General features: G+C 34.1%; 1 pseudogene; it reads right to left on the bottom strand.

Annotated features, from left to right (window-relative positions):
- Positions 1-710: 710 nt before the first annotated feature.
- Positions 711-1664, bottom strand: LOC119509547 (annotated as a pseudogene).
- Positions 1665-10127: the final 8463 nt, after the last annotated feature.

Below are 10127 nucleotides of genomic sequence, written 5' to 3'. Positions count from 1 at the left end.
TTTTAGGAATGGTACTTTGTCAAATTTTCTTTTGGTTTCTTCAGGAAATCTTTCCCTGAAGTATCATCTACAGGATACTTAGATAAAGATTTGCTTGATCTATTGTATCATAATGCATTCTGCTTGCAGGTTTCTGTTTGTTTTTAGATCCAATCTTTTAAAAAAAATTGCTTATTTTTTCGTATTATTATGAAATGTCATTGTTTCTTGAACCAATGACTAACAATTTACTTGCCAATGTTAGGTAGGTAAGGGTGTGTCAACACTCTCATTATGTAATTCAGTTCCCTAAGCTATATGGGAAATAATTTTCATTTCTGTTCAATAGGGGCTATACCAGTAATTTTGAAATCAGCATTCTGAACTGTTGATTTTAAAACAGATTTAACTTCTTCATTGAAACAGAACATGGTAATGTGTTACCATGTGGTCTTCCTGGCAGATTGAATTTTTAACAAAAGTAGCAGTAAAATGTTTTCATTAAAATTCACTCTTTAATATAGCATTACCGTAATTGCTTTAATCCAGATGATATTTTTACAGGTATCCTATCAAAGCCATCTCAATACCCCACAAAATCAATTGTTTCCAAATCATTTTTGCATGTAGAACTAGTATTTGAATTGTAATTATGGGAAATCTCTAAGTCCTAATAACATCATCCATTGCATTCAAAATAGCAATAGAATAATTAATCTCTGTGGTAGTTTCTAGCTTTTGATTCCACATTGGTTGTATGCTTCCTTTGAGGATAACATTTGACACCAAACCTTTCTCATGGCATTCTTCATCTTTGTGTTTCTCAGAGTATAGATTAAGGGATTGAACATAGGAGCAATGATGTTGTAAAATAGTGCAAATATTTTATTCTTAGGGTAAGGGTTAGGTGGTCTAAGGTAAGCAAAGATTGAAGGCCCAAAGAATAAGACAACCACTGTGATATCAGATCCACAGGTAGAGAGAGCTTTGTGAATTCCCTCAGCTGAGTGATTTCTTAAAGTGAATAATATAATGGCATAAGAAACAAATAAGACAATAAATGTTATAAGGCAACCATACCTGAGTTGGCAACCACAAGGACACCTGTGATGTAGGTATCAGTACAGGCAATTTTTAGCAGTGAGAAAATATCACAGAAATAGTGATCAATTACATTTGGACCACAAAAGGGCAACTGGATTGTCACAGACAGTTGAGGAAAGGAATGGGCAGCCCCTCCAGCCCAAGCAGCTAGAAAGAGAAGATGACATCTTGTCCTGCTCATGATAATCATGTAGTGCAGAGGTTTACAGATGGCAATGTAGTGATCAAAGTCCATGACAGTAAGAATGAAAACCTCAATACTTCCAAAGAAGTGCATGGTAAATACTTGTAACATGCAATTACTGTAAGAGATGGTTTTTGTCCCCACTAACAAGTCACCAATCAATGTGGAAATAACAGTAGAGGTATAGTATATGTCCATTGAGGATAAATGACTGAGGAAATAGTACATGGGCTGGTGAAAAAGGGAGCTGCATTGAATGGAGACAAGGATTCAGGAGGTTTCCTACCGAGATAGAAACATAACATAATAAAAAGAGCACAAAGCAAAATATCTGTATATCCCGGTCATAAGAAAGTCCCAAAAGAATGAATTCTGAGCTGTTACTGTGGCTTTCCATATATTTCAATTTGGCATATATAGTGCACAAATGAGTTGACTATCTGAAATTAAAAATAAACAAATATGAATTGTGATAAAAATTTTATAGTATGATCACGATAATATAAAATTTACCACAACAAAGGATTGACACACATAGAATATTAATATTAAGTATTATTTGCTTATGGAATTATGCTGCTTTTTCTTTTTTATCATATCTCATTTTACAAAAATATTCTGAAATAAATTTATGATGGGAATAATTATGTATTTTCTACAATTTTACCAGCAGATGTTCAAGTTTAAGTGTTAGTTTGATCATCAAGAACACAGATGTTTTGCATATTTAAAATGCCTTGCCTTAACAATAGAGTCAACTTTCCTTCTTCCAACGTGACCTGGAAAATACAAACATTTAAAGCACCCAGTTTACATTGGTAACTTTAATTTGGAAAAGCTACTAAGAAAATTATTATCAGGTCACAGTTGTTGGCAGTTAATTATAACTAAATAATATCGAATAATTAAGGAATGGTTCATTGTTCTATCTTTTATTTATTACAAGTGATATCAATTGCTTGTAATGAAATGGAATATTGTTAATTGTCAAATAAACTTATTTACTTAAAATAAATTGATTTAAAAATAATTGTTATATAAGTAGTTGGTGAACTACATAAACAAGATCACTTGATTAATCCAAATCCATGACTTCCAATAAAAGTGAGTCAGATCACAGGAATCTCAGTAACATTTCAGAAGCTGTATGTCATACACTGTTAATACTAGAAGATAGATACCTGGATTCTCACTTAGTTTGGTACTGCATCTCATGCATGAGAGCAGGGCATGATGAGGGGGTGGGTGTCACAGGGTACAGCAGTGGGAGGAACTGCTGTGAATCCTCATCTCGGGAGAAAAGATTATAGAATTCCACAAGTTACCAGATCACCCAATTTTCCTGAATATTTATGTAAAGCTATAACTGCAGCTAATATACATTAGAATTCTCAAGTTCTAAATCATTTTCAAATAATTGTACTTCAGTTTTTTCCAAAATGTGCATTCCTTAGGTCAGGATTCTTGCTCATTCAAGAGATCATGATAAATATTTAATCCACAATAACTCCTAAAATCCCATCCTGCCATCTGAGGGAATGCACTATTATGAGCACTGCTGTTAGCAGAGGTAAAAAGGAAATGTGAGTAGATTCAGGTGAGAAGAACAATTATCATTAAAACAATATTTTCGACCATATAGTTAGAGAGCAAATTACCTATAAAAGAATTGAAGATGAATTATGAAAGGAACAATATATTAACCACTGTATATGGGGTTAAAGCATTGGCAACAAAGACAGAGGTAGAAATGTAGAGAAGTATAAAATAAACTGAGCAGTTGTGAACAGTGAACACATTGCTTAAATTCCTTAAAACTTATTTTCTTCAACTACATAATTAATAAATTATTAATATTCAAAAATTTAAGGAATATGTTAGGTAGTATGAAATAACCTTAGTGTCATATATGGTTCATGCCACACACCATGATTTTTTACTTTTTTCTTCTTTGATTGATCAGCTCAGCAACTACTTAAATTCTCCTGCAAATATATTCAACTAATTCCAATGAAGAAATAAATAGAAAAAAAAAGTGAAGTGCAATCTAGAATTAATGGGTGATCAAGCAAGCTTCAATGCTGCAATTCATTAGTGAATAAAAAGTTATTTTGATGATAGACTCACCATCTTAGGTTAATTTCTAACTCTAATTACTAGTCTGATTTTTAGCTTATCTCTATAAAAATACAGGAAATTATTACTTTATTTCTTTGATAGATTGCATAAACATTCCACATGCCCTTTCCTATATGGTATAGCATTATACAACCCAATGTTTTTAATATTAAGATACAATTTCCATCATAAGTTCAAACTTTCTCTCAGTGGTATCAGAATGCACCATCCTATAAACATGCCTTAGCTGACACAGATGAATCTAGTCTATTTTAGGCAAGGCAGTTTGTTGAAACATAGGAAAATCTTATTTTTGATAGCAAACATATATGGAGCAATTCCTTGATACAGAGGAAGACATATGAACACCAGAGTGGGACTCAGTGAAATTCACTGCCAACCTGAAAATTTCCTTAACTTTAACTGTACTTTTCTCAACTGGAATTCAGCTTGTTTATAATGCACTGAAGCATTTTAAAGTAATAAAATTATCTTATGCTGCAAGAGAAATTATAGTCCTAAAGAGGAAATTAGATGGAATAAATGTAAGCAGCACATAATCCCATCCTAAAAAAAAAAAAAAAAAAAAAAAAAAGTGGATTCTCTCCAAACTGAAATGGTAAGGGTAATTTGCTAACCAAGAAGTCTGAGTGGCCTTCAGGTCAGATTTGGATTGCATTAGGTAGATTTCCCCTTTCCCCTTGAGATACTCACTCTGCTAGTTCTTCTCCATTATCTGAATCTGAAATAAAGGCAAAGAATTACAAACTAGTAACTAAAACAAAACTAGGTTAATTCTCAAAAATATTTTCAAAATCTCAAAATTCCTTGGAAAATCTACAAGTTTGCGAGGGAGAGTGGACTTTAAATAACCCATCAGGATTGCAAGGAGAAGTGGATCTTTATTCCATGGAAAAGCAAGCTGGAAATTTTAAATGCAGATTTATCATCTTCACACTAGCTCCAACTAAAATAAACAAAAAGAATTTGAAAGACTTACAAAAGCTAACAGATAATTAAGTCCTAGGGGTCATCTATTTTAAACATGAAAGAAATTTGGTCTGGAAGAACAGATTACAAACCTCTGTGGCAATGCAAAAATTGATAGGTTTTTGAAAGCTCTTAGAAATTATATTCCCAGAGGCATATCTACCAGATCCTCATCAAATTTTCCTAAGTTTCTGTTCATGGCAATGTCCCTTGTGTGCCTGAGTGTTTCCTTTACAAATTTGCCTTGGTCTGGCTCAAGCACTGATTCGCTGGAGGCCCCAAGATACTACAGTCAGATACAGAGCAATTCAGGAAACTCCATGAGCTCTATGCTAAACCAGCTTACTGAAGAAGGGAAGAAAGATATTGTAGCTTGGATTAGTATTCATTTAGTTTATGGGAATATCTGACATGAGGACAGACAAAGAGAACTAAAGACATGCATCACAATCCAGACATGGATCATTTCAAGAATAACCTGGATGTGTAGAAGTAGTTAGATCAGTAAAATCAGTGACTTTCATGATCATGGTTGGGACCAGGTTACTTGTTGGACCAGGGACTATCATTTCTAGCATAGATGGTTGGGGGGATAGAAGAGGAAAAAAAAATTAAAAAGAATAAAAATCTTCCTTCACATGCACATCATGGTAGGAAGAGAAATATTAAGTGAGAACATAATGAAAATGTCAGAAGAAATCAGCACTCAAAACACAGGAAGTCTCTTATTCTGTTTAGCATGTGGTTCTTTCTCCTATGTTATGTCACTGCATTGCACAGGTTGTAGAGGCTCAGCCCTAAATGTACACACTGAAGTTCATTTGGCCTTTCTCTCTTTCTTTATACAAATCCATATATTAAAGGTTTTTTTGTGTACAGTTTTTTTAATGAATTAAAAGTTTAATTTTGAAACATTTTTATAATCCCATTTTCTCTTGAAGTATTGTATCACAGCAGGTTACAACTACTTTGGGATAAAAGGCAACTGGTAAACTGTCCAAAACTAGGTTCAAAATAATACCTCTTACTGACCCCCATCCATACATATCCCAAATAAAGTTTTTGATCAGAAAATATAAAATAGATCCACTTGCTTATTTTAAGCATATTAAAAAGGAAACTAATTGGACCATTCCTATTTATCTATTTTATTCAAAAAGTCTACAGAATATTATACTTTATTCAGATTACAATTAGAGTGATTATGAATTAGTGTTCTATAGTACTGTTTAATTCTTAAAAATTAGAAACTGCTGTAACAATAAAGTTAAAACTTCAGGAAATCTGTACTTTGTGTACCTCAACTGGTTCAGACCAACATTCCTATAAAGATGATAAAAACAATTTATTGAGAATTTATTGATCACATTAAGTTTATTATATCAATTAATCCTTCCCATAATGCATATTTTGAAGTAAGTATTATGAGTTTAATTATTCAGATAAGGACACTGAAGCTTCTGGAGTTTATAAAGTACCTCAAATAGCTAAAAAAGCAGCAGTGACCTTTTTTCAGTGAAATAAAGTGGCATTTCTTAGTTTTAATTTTTGCTTCTAGGTTTTGACAGTTAAGGAACCCTGAGTAAATGAAGGATTCTAGCACTTCAGAAGCAAGGACGTAAGTACCCAGTGTTTGGTTGCCAATTCAACATAATACATGATGTTCACCACAGTTCAATCAAGCTCAACAGTATTAATATGCAGGAAAAGATAGTTGCCGTACACACAACCATCCTTCCTAAACAAAGATATACACCTGGATACTCTCTAGAAATATATGCAGGTGACTCATGTGCAATGTAAATTACAAATTCAATCCTCAAGTTATCTCTGATCATCTCAATTTTTATTGCTTCAACTGCTTTAATCTTGATGAGGTTAAATTTATCTCTTTTTTTAATGGGTCCTGCTTTTGTTATCATATTTAAGGGCTTTTCTCCTTATCCAAGGTCAGAAAGATTTTCTCCCCTGTCTTATTCTAAACACTCTGTACTTTCACATTTTAAATACAGGTCTAAGATCCATTTTGAATTAATATTATACAATGAGTGAGGTACTGATATCTAATTGTTCCATCACCGTTTTGTTGAAAAGATTATTCTTTCTCCACTGACTGCCTACTTCACTTTGTTGAGATTGAGCTGAGAAGTATGTGCAGGTCTACAACTATACTTTCTAGTCTGTTTTATTGACAGCTTGTTTATCTTTATGAAAACACCATACTGTTCTGATCACTGTAGTTTTATAATATACCTTGATCTCAGGTAATGTAATTTCTTCAAGATTTTCCTCTTTAAAGTCTGGGAGATAACTTAGATCTATTCATTTCCATACAAATGTTAAAGGAAGTTTGTTAATTTATGAAAATAATACCTGATTAGGTTTTGTCTGGGATTACACTGACCTAGAGATCAATGGGAGAAGAGTTGAAATCATAATAAGGTTGAGATATCCAATACATGAAAACAGTATTTCTATTTATTAAGGTCTTTCTATTCTCTCAGCATATTTATATTTTTCAATGTGCATGTCTTTCACCATGTTATATGACATTTATCCTTAAGCATTTCATATTTTTGATCTATTGTATCTTACTGTTGTGTGTTGAATTGTGCCTTCCCCCAAATATATGTTCATATCCTAACACCTGGTCTTGTGAATGTGACCTTATTTGGAAATAGTCTTTGAAGATGTAATTAGTTAAGATGAGATGAAACTGTATTACATTGGCTCTTAATGTAATATGACTTCCTTATAAATAGATAGAAATTTGAACACAGAGACAGAAAAGGAGGAAGTCCATGGGAAGGTGGAGGCAGAGATTGTAGTGATACATTTGCAAGCCAAGGAACACCAAGGATTGCCAGCAAGCATCAGAAGCTAGAGGAGGCAAGGAAAGATTCTCCCCTACAGGATTTTGAGGGAGCATGGCCCTGTTGACTAATTGATATTGGACTTCTACTTGCAAAAGTGATAGGCAGTATGTGGGATGGAGAACATCTTCTTGACCAAAAGGGGGATGCAAAATTAAACAGAATAAAGCTTCAGTGGCTGAGAGATTTCAAACGGAGTTGAGAGGTCACTCTGGAGGACATTCTTACATACTATATAGATAACACTTTTTAGGTTTTAATGTATTAGAATAGCTAGAAGTAAATACCTGAAACTACCAAACTCCAACCCAGTAGCCTTGACCCTTGAAGATATTTGCATAACAATGTAGCTTACAAGTGGTGACAGAGTGATTGTGAAAATCCTGTGGATCGCTCTCCCTTTATCCAGTGTATGGATGGATGAGTACAAAAATGGGGACAAAACCTAAATGAAAAATAGGGTGTGATGGGGGGTGATTTTTGTGTTCTTTTTTTCTTTTTATTTTTTATTCTGATTCTGATTCTTTCTGGTGTAAGGAAAATATTCAAAAATAGATTGGGGTGATGAATGCACAACTATAAGATGGTATTGTGAACAGTTGATTGTACACCATGGATGATTGTATGGTATGTGAATATATCTCAATAAAACTGAATAAAAAAAATAAAAGAAAATAAAAATAAAGCTTCAGTGCCTGAGAGATTTCAAATGGAGTCAATAGGTCACTCTGATGGACATACTTATGCACTATATAGATAACGCTTTTTAGGTTTTAATGTATTGGGATAGCTAGAAGTAAATACCTGAAACTACCAAGCTGCAACCCAGTAGCCTTGACTTGAAGATGATTGTAAAACAATGTAGATTACAAGGGGTGAGGGTGTGATTGTGAAAACCTTGTGGATCACACTCCCTTTATCCAATGTATGGATAGATGAGTAGATAAATGGGGACAAAAACTAAATGAAAAATAGGGTGTGATGGATGGGATGATTTGGTGTTCTTTTTTATTTTTATTTTTTATTCTTATTCTGATTCTGGTGTAAGGAAAACATTCAAAAATAGGTTATAGTGATGAATGCATAACTCTGTGATGGTACTGTGAATAGTTGATTGTACATCATGGATGATTGTATGGTATGTGAGTAATCTCAATAAAACCGAATTAAAAAAAGTGATAAGCAATAAATTTCTGTTGTTTGAAACAGTCTAGTTGTGGTACTTTGTTATGGCAGCCTTAGGGATTTATGATAGTGATATTTTAAAAATTGAAGAGGTGCTGGATGCCTTAGGAATGCACAGGAAACTACACACATCTTGAAGACCACAATCTGGGAGAAAAACTGACAAAATGAATCACACAATAAAGAAAACCTTAGCTAAAATTTGTCAAGAAACCAACATCACCTGGGGCAATGCCTTGCCAGTTGCCCTGATTAGGATAAGAGTTACCACCAGAAGCAAGCTCTGTTTGGGACCATGCAAAATAGCATATGGGAAACACTTCTTTAAAGCCAATTTTTACTGTAATCTAGAAAGTGATCATATAATAAAGGAATTGCAAACTACAAAATATGTACAATCTCTAGGAGCCACTCTGTTGGCTATACATCAAAATGTTTCTTGTCATCTTTTATTTCCAACTGATGTATCCCTACATTGTATAAGTCCAGAGCATTGGTTACTTCTTAAAAATTGGAAACAAAGCACTCAGAAAGCTGATTAGGAGCCCAATAAAATGGGCCATAAAGAATTTTGCTTGTTTGTCATTCTTCTATTAAGTTGCAGGGAGCCCAACTTTGGATACATCACTTCAGGGTAAAAATCAGCCCTTGTCAAGAAGGCAACCCTCCACCACGATGAAGAAAAGCTGAAAGTTCAAGGGAATCATCAACACCAAGAGAAGACTGCAACCCATACTTTCCATCTCCCAGTTATACCCGTGAGCCCGTCACAGACTTAAAACTGCTCTTTTCCACAAAGCTAAGTAATGACTGAGTGCACTGGCTGGCCTCAACTTATTCTTTTCCTTATTGGCTGGCTAATCTTTATCATTTTAAATATACCCTCTGACCTATGCACCTTTCCCAAGGCTGGAATAATTTTCAACACAGTAGTAGAAACAATTTTAAACCTACAATGTTTTTTTTTTGTTTGTTCATATTTTAAGGATAATTCATAGATGAATAATGTTTAAAGGTGAAACTTGGCTGGTAATAAACTATCATTTGTGAGCCTGTTTTCTCCTTATTTTACATTTATTAATAACTTCATGCCTTCTGTCAGACTGGAAAACCCATTTTGGTTGCAGCCAATTATATAACAGCTGCAGAGTTGCCACAGTTCTCATCCTTGCTCCTTCACTATCATCTTAGCCATAGAAACTGCTATCACTGTGTTTTCTCTCCTTTTACATTTACCTACCTTTCTATATAGCCATATTAGTCCTGCCCATCCTCAATAGACCCCTGATGGTAATGTTTTCCTTTAACGGGCACAATCCTATGCCATCTCTAAGAACTGTTCTAATTGGTGTGCGGTGAACTCCCACTTTCTAGTGCTTCTGGTTTACCCTAATGGATCTCACCCCTCAAGGGAAAAAGCTGGACAGCCCTAAGGAACTTTATTAAAGAGGAACAAATATGACTGATGCACCTTGATACACTTATCCTAACAATTGGCCCATCAACATTAATGCCCCCAGAAATAGGATCCATTTCTCCTATAATATGATGGACAAAATGGCCACACAATAAGCAAGACAATCACCTAAAGGTAAGAACTCAACTGTTAGAGAAAAGGAAGGATACATAGAACTCTGGGACGAATAGTAAAGTTAACCCCTGGGTATGGCCACATAGCCACAGGCTCCCCTTTT

Source organism: Choloepus didactylus, chromosome 14 (genome assembly GCF_015220235.1).
Source record: "Choloepus didactylus isolate mChoDid1 chromosome 14, mChoDid1.pri, whole genome shotgun sequence".
NCBI classification, from domain to species: domain Eukaryota; kingdom Metazoa; phylum Chordata; class Mammalia; order Pilosa; family Megalonychidae; genus Choloepus; species Choloepus didactylus.
Note: the sequence above shows the minus strand (reverse complement) of the source record. Positions and strands in the feature narration are given on the sequence as shown.